The sequence below is a fragment of the Coenobita brevimanus genome, chromosome 24 (genome assembly GCF_032717465.1).
Source record: "Coenobita brevimanus isolate Jiangsu-jjx chromosome 24, ASM3271746v2, whole genome shotgun sequence".
NCBI classification, from domain to species: Eukaryota; Metazoa; Arthropoda; class Malacostraca; order Decapoda; family Coenobitidae; genus Coenobita; species Coenobita brevimanus.
The window spans coordinates 54,126,540-54,133,403 of NC_136977.1; positions in this window are offsets into that span (position 1 = coordinate 54,126,540).

Genomic DNA, 6,864 nt, shown 5'->3' on the forward strand with positions numbered 1-6,864 from the left:
TCCAAGAGATACTTCTAGGTAGTTAATGGGTTAAAAGCAAACTCCATTAACTTCATTTGCTCCTTGATGAGCTCCCTAAGTTGAAAAAATATATACTGTATGGTGATTGCAGGAATAAAATAAAGTACTATCGCAATTGCAAGAATAAGGGAAAGAAAACAATTGGACTGAAGAGGTGATGCTATAACCCTCTGGATACCTGTTTTCAACTTAATCTTTTCATAGTTGGGACAACATAAGTATTCTGTTCCAGATAATGCCAAATTATTTATTTCATACTGACCCCCCCCCCCATTTCCTAGCTCGCTGTTGCCGTGGGGGGGCTTCGGAGACATTGATTGGGTCTTAATGGGTGGGGAAGCTGTGGTGGGGTCTCTACTTTACCCTCTCCCCTCTCCTTGGGTCCCTGTCGCTGCCTCAACTAATTTTGCGAGGTTCTGTTCCTTATCCTATTGCTTCTTCCTCTTCCCCTGTCATCACCAAATAGTGGAGGCCTTTGGTAATGATACTAGTCTCCGCCTCTTTTGTCATCTCGGGTGAGACTACTCCCTCCACACGTGTTTGCCGTGCGTGGCGACCTGTATATTCCCTGCGCCCCTCTAGCTGGGAGTTGAGTCCACCATGGGGCAGGGTGCAGTTCCCTGTGATGGGCAACACGCTCCTTTGGTAGGGGGGTTGGGGTAAGACGGGCGGTCCAGTGTGGCCCCGCTAGGCAAATCGGCTGGCCGTGTGTTGACTCAGTCAACCTCGGCTAGGGTCAAGCGGTCACTGTTTGGTGGGCACCACATTGATCCGCGGCTGCCACTCCACACCAACCCGTGTCCACGTATATCTCTCCCGCTATCCCTGGGGCTGTTGGGTGAGTTGAACCCAACATCAGCCTCCCCTCGTTGGGCTTCGTGGTGGGTGGGGGGTGAACTCTAACTTTTTCGTTGTATGGATAGTTATCTCCTCAGACTTGATTTTGGTGATGACCCAGGACTCCCTTTCGACTATGGCCTCTATCTCTTCCCCTCCTCCTACACGTTCGATTGCGTTAAACACCCCATCCTTCTCGCCTACTGTGTCTTCCACTCATCCAGCTTCTGCTCCGTCCACGTCAGTCAGCGCTTCTACTATCGTCACACTTCATCCTTACCTTCCTCCTTCACCTAGTCCTTCCATGTCCTCTGTTTCCCTCTCCCGACCTCGTCCTTCTTCCTATATCCCTGCCCCTTCCCTCACCTCCTCAATTTTCGGTACGCAGACATGGTAAAAAATTTTCAACGTACACGACATGACTGATGACCTCTCACTCCACCTCTATTTCCTTTGACAAGTAGGCAGGGATGTCACCTTCTCGGCCCGTCCAAATGGTTCCCGCCTCCTTGTTCACAGTGCTGCTCAAGCCGAGAAGGTTACATCCCTGGTCAATAATGCAGGACAACCCATTTCTGTGTCCCCAGACATTCAGCTCAATTCTACCACAGGCACTGTCCATTTGCCATCTTCGATGTCCTTTGGCCAGAGGGCTTTCCCAGATTGTGCTAAAGATATTGAACAAATCCTTTCGGAACAACATCACCCAATACGATCAGTTCATTGCTATACAATTCCTCCTCGTGGACAATGCCAAGAGCTGGCTAATATTGTTAAAATAGTTTTTGCCTCTCGCGATCTGCCCCCCACAGTCATCATTGGAGGCACTGTTCTCCCAGTATGTGAATATATTCCATCTCCTCGTCAGTGTACATCTTGTTGGCACTTTGGCCATCCAGCCAAGTGCTGCTGATCTTCCGCAGTCTGAGCCAGCTGTGCACTGGCCAGTCATACCACCTCAGACTGCATTTCCATCATCCGATGCTGCGCTAATTGTCAGGGTGACCATTCTGCTTCCTACCGACATTGTCCCGCCTACCTGTTTGAAGCAGAAGTGTCTAGCGTCCGCTGGAATACTGGCCTCTCCCTTCGTGAGACTCGTCGCAGAGTTCGCAGTCTCGGTCATCACCCTAATGTTACTTATGCATGTGTAGCCCGTCCTCCCTCCATAGTAACTTCTAATCCCAGAACTATTTCTTCTTCCCCTTCTGCATCTGTCCCCTCTTCATCTCCTGTCTCCTCTCACCTTCCCACCTCTCACTCTATACCTACTCCTGTAACTGTTGTCTCCTCTTCCCTTCCTCCTAGCACTCCTGTTTCCACCTCTCCCTCCTCTCTACCTAAACCCCTTTCTGCCTCAATCCCCCCCTTAGAGACTCCTCTTGTCCCTGTCTCTAATTCTTTCTCTGTTTTAGATTCCTCCACCCCTACCTCCTCTTCATCCCCTTCCTTACCTATTCCCTCTCCTCGTCCTTCCCCTCATTCCCAACCTCATCCCTCCACTCACTCCAGTTCTGTCTCTCATACTAGCCGTTTGACGCGTCTGGCCCAAAGTACCATCCGACCCCCATCCTCCTCTAGTGGTAAGCACAGACTACCCATTGTGTCAGACTCTAAAACCTTTCCTGCCCATCATCCTACATCTCCAGCTCGTAAAGTTCGTGCGACAAATACCCGCCCCTCTCGATCGATACACTCTCCCGCGTCAAAGTCTACATCTCAGCAGTCGCCTCAGCCACGTCCCCGGACTACTCCACAGCCGGCTAATTGTTGCACAAAACCGTCTGGTGATGATGACAGTGAAACGATCCCCAAGATTATGGATTACATTTTAACTTCTACGCCAGATTCAGCAGACAATGCTATACCCTCTCCTTCCACCCACTCTGTTGAAGTTCATCCTGTGCCACCTGACCTCCCTCCTTCATCTCCCCCTCCTTCACCTTCTGTCTCCTCTTTACCCCCCTCCTCTTCCACTTCCAGTACTCCATCCCCTCTATCTCTCCCCATGCCTCCAGGCTATGGTGACCGTCCTGCTCATCCACCAATTCCACCTTCTACTCCTATTCCTACTATCATAACAACTCAATGATTTATTATTCTGTTATATATTTTACTTCCAGTGTACTACATTTTACTCCCAGTGTAATTTATTTTACTTCCTATGTATTTATATTTTACTTCCTGTGTGTTATATTTTATCTTTAGTATTAATATCCTCTTATCTTTCCTAGACTCTATTTCTCTGTTAGGTTTTACTTTTATTTGGTGTTTTAAAGTTTTAGTAATATACATAGTCTTACGGCCCACCGCAAACTTCCCGACCAGACCTCGTTCTTTCCAACAGTTATTAGTTTTTATTTTACACAATGGCTTCCTTTGTACAATGGAATATCCGCAGTTTTACTACACATCGGCCAGACCTCCGGTTTTTAATTTCTCAATATAACCCCCCGATTCTCTGCCTACAAGAGACACGCCTCACCAACCCCCCTCCCCCCATTCCATCCTATTCATATCTGAGTCTACCACATTCCCAGTATGATACCTGTCTCTTGATACAAGTTGACATTCCTTTTCAAACCCTTTCGGTTACGACTGCTATCAAATGTACCTTCGCCAGAGTGTTTCTATCTCGGTGGATTACAGTGACCTCACTATATTTCTCCCCTTCAGTGCCCATCAGTTTTACTGACCTCGATCAACTTTTATCTGCCCCTCCCCCTCCTATCCTGCTTTTAAGTGATTTTAGCTGTCGGAACCCCCTCTGGGGTGACTGTTTTAACTGCACGTGGGCGCTCCTTGAAAGATTTCCTCCTTGCCCATGATTTATACATTTTTAACGCTGATTCCCCAACCCATTTTGGCAGCCGTACTCGAACTTTTTCTGCCACTGACCTGTCCGTCTGCACCCCAACGCTTTCCTTGGACTTCACTTGGTCGGTCTTGAATAATTACTGTGCCACGGACAATTTCCCAATCCTCCTAACCCCTACGTCATACTATCCGGTCCCCGGCCCTCCTCGATGGCGCTTTGATAGGGCAGATTGGGCAACCTTTACATCCCAAGCTGTTCCTCCCACTCCTCTTCCATTCTACCATGATCCTACTGCTATGCTTTCCTGTTTCTGTGCCTTTCTCCTTATGGCTGCCCGAGCCTCTATTCCGCGTACCTCCCGTCCCATGTCATCGAAATCTGTGCCATGGTGGAATAACCAATGCACTTCAGCACTCCGGGTCAAGAGGGCCAGGTGGAAGAACTTCCGTAGGAAAAAGGGCACTGCGTTGGAGGTCCAAGCTTTTATACTTTTTCAGCAAGCTAATGCTCTCCTTCACCGCACAATTCGTCGAGCAAAAAAGGATAGCTGGATGTCTCATGTCTCTAATATTGTCTCAGACACACCCATTCCACGGATATGGTCTTGCATCAGGATAATAGCGGGTAAATGGTCACGAACCCTGACTCCAGTCCTCACCACCTATGATGGAGCCGTAGGCGATATTTTTCAGGTTGCCAATCTTCTGGGTCATCATTTTAGTCAGATTAGCAGTGAGTCCCATCTCCCCTCTACATTTTTAACAACAAAAAGATGTTCAGAATGGACGCCCTTACAGTTCACACTGTCGTCAGATGCGGCATACAATGCCCCTTTTTCCAGCTCAGGACTCAAAGCGGCTCTAACTGCTTGCGGTTCTACCTGTGAGGGACCTGATGGCGCACACTACAACATGATAAAACATCTGTCCCAGCCGGCCCTTCACTTTCTGCTTAGAATATATAATACTGTATGTCCACTGGGAACTTCCCTATTGAATGGAGACAGGCCTACCTCCTACCATTCCTTAAACCTGGCAAATCTGGGTCGTCACTTGGAGATAATCGCCTTATTGCTCTTGTTAGATGTCTATCCAAACTGATGGAACGTACGGTAAACTCTCGCCTAAAGTGGCATTTAGAATCGCGATGCAATCTCGCCTTTACAATATGGTTACTGTAAGGGGCGGGGTACCTTAGATCCCCTGATGAGGCTAGCAACCTTCGTCCAACAAGCTTTCACTAACTCTAAGGTGGTCATAGCTATGTTTTTTGATCTCAAAAAGGCTTATGATAGTCTGGAGGTATAACATTCTCCGTGTTCTACAACACTCCGGAATTAATGGCAATATGGGTGTCTTCTTACAGAACTTTGTAACTGGACCTTCCGTGTACACCTTCAGAATGTCTTATCCCGGTCTTACGTAGAGCATGAGGGTGTCCCACAGGGATATGTGCTTAGCACTACTGTTTTTATCCTTGCAATAAATGATATCATTTCATCTCTCCCACATAGTGTTCGTGCTTCATTGTATGTAGTTGATTTTGCTATATATGCCACTGGAGCGGATGTCTTGGCCTTACGAGCCCCGCTTCAATCAGCTATAGATGCCGCTACAGGGTGGGCCACGGATCATGGCTTTAAATTCTCCCCCATGAAATCCTGTGCTATAACTTTTACGACCCGTCATTCAATCCCTCAACCCCCCTCTTACACTATATGGTACCCCCCTGCCATATCGATTATCAGCCCCATTCCTTGGCCTTGTCTTTGATTCTCGACTGACTTGGTCCCTGCATCTCACTTCCCTTAAGACCTCTGCTTCCCTCAGACTTCGGTTATTACAAACTCTCAGTCATATGTCCTGAGGTGCAGACCGTACAACTCTGCTCCATCTCCATATTGTCTTAGTTTTGTCGAAGATTGATTATGGCTGTCAGATTTATGCATCTGCCTCATCTTCCTCCCTTCGGCGCCTAGATTCTGTTCACCATCGTGGTTTACGTCTGGCGTTGCGTGCTTTTCGCTCCACCCCGGTTACAAGCCTGTATGTTGAGTCGGGTATACCCGCTCTGTCCTCCAGACGTGACAAGCTAACTCTCCGTTACCACATTCGCCTTCTTCAACACCCATCTGCAGGTTTCCCTTCCTCTCTTATGCACCTCTCCCCTCCTTTTCTGCCCCCATTAGCTTCATCTTTTCCTTGTAGGGTCTCCAATTTACTTGCATCCCTTTCTTTCCCTGATATTTCAGTTCTCCCTCTGAGAGATTCTGTGTTTCCGCCTTGGCTTCTTCCTCGCCCTATTGTTTGTGATGCCCTGCTCTCTCGCCCAAAGTCCTCTTCCACCTCCCAGGAACTCTACCATCTTTTTATGAATCACATGCGTTGTCACTCCTCAGCGACCCCAGTGTATACAGATGGCTCTAAGTCTTCTGTGGGCTCGGGTTTTGCTGTTCTTTTCCCAGACCAAACCTACCAGATCCGCCTTCCACCAGTTGCCAGTATTTTCACTGCCGAACTGCTGGCCATTTTACTGGCCCTTCGTGTTATATACCGATCAAGGTTACATACTTTTGTTATTTTCACAGATTCACTTAGTGCACTACATGGTATTCAGTCTATCCCGGCCAGCAACCCAATAGTGTTGGAGATACAGGAATGGTTGTTCCGTATTACCACTAGATTGAAGTCTGTCTCCTTCTGTTGGGTCCCAATCCACGTTGGGATATCGGGTAACGAGAGGGCTGATTGCCTGGCACGTACAGCTGTCACCTCTCTCTGTCACACCTTGTCCTATCCCAGCAACTGATTATTTCCCGATTGTTACTTGTCTCCTTGGCCAGCGGTGGCAAGCAGAATGGACATCTACAACTGATAACAAACTCCGCTCCATTACACATACTGTCACTCCCTGGCAGTCGTCCTCCCATCGCAACAGGCGTTGGGAAACAGCCCTAGCGCGTCTGTGCCTTGGTCACACACGTATCACACATGGCTTTCTAATGTCAGGAGGCACTCCTCCGATCTGTCGATGTTGTCAGATTCCATTCACCGTCCACCATCTTTGGCTTGACTGCCCTCGGTTCCACGCCGTGCGCAGACGGACTCTCCCATTCCTTTACTTCCTTGGACGTCTCCCTACCTTAGCCGATCTTCTTGGTGAATCCCCTGTGTTTTCCATCACACACC